Source organism: Protomyctophum parallelum, assembly GCF_964188405.1.
Source record: "Protomyctophum parallelum genome assembly, chromosome: 1".
In the NCBI taxonomy this organism is placed as follows: domain Eukaryota; kingdom Metazoa; phylum Chordata; class Actinopteri; order Myctophiformes; family Myctophidae; genus Protomyctophum; species Protomyctophum parallelum.
The window spans coordinates 2361634-2362552 of NC_139697.1; positions in this window are offsets into that span (position 1 = coordinate 2361634).

A 919-nucleotide genomic window follows, 5' to 3' on the forward strand; every position below is an offset into this window, starting at 1 on the left:
ATGCTGTGTAGATGTTGGTACCAACAGAACCTTTGACCAGGTCCATGCTGTGTAGATGTTGGTACCAACAGAACCTTTGACCAGGTCCATGCTGTGTAGATGTTGGTACCAACAGAACCGTGATCAGGTCCATGCTGTGTAGATGTTGGTACCAACAGAACCTTTGACCAGGTCCATGCTGTGTAGATGTTGGTACCAACAGACAGAACCTTGATCAGGTCCATGCTGTGTAGATGTTGGTACCAACAGAACCTTGACCAGGTCCATGCTGTGTAGACGTTGGTACCAACAGAACCGTGACCAGGTCCATGCTGTGTAGACGTTGGTACCAACAGAACCGTGATCAGGTCCATGCTGTGTAGATGTTGGTACCAACAGGCCAAACGTTGACCAAAATAACAATTCTTCTAATTGTGTATAGACTTCTTGTAAATGAATAATAATAATAATAATCATAAATATTCAAATGAAACTGGTCCATTTGGTTTCATTTTTTACACTCTCTAATTAGGGTCTCCAATTTACAATTACAATTTACAATTTAGGCATTTATCAGACGCTCTTAATCCAGAGCGACTTACATTAAGCAAGAACAAAAAGCATGGGAATACATCACATAAAAAGCATTTATCATGAAACATGCGTAAGCTAAGAAAGTAACAGTGTAATATCTATATAATGAAACTATACATACACTATATAAACTATACATATTTACTACTATGCTATACATATGTACTATGGCGTGCTATGACTACATACAATACAATTATAGTGCTGTCTACATAACATGCTATAAGTCTGTGTCAAATGCTATCTAAGCCAACAGAAATGCTATCTAAGGGGTCTAAGGGGTCTCCCATCATTTAGCATCCCCCCCCCCCCCCCCCCCCCCCCCTCGAGGAGAAAATATAAAAAA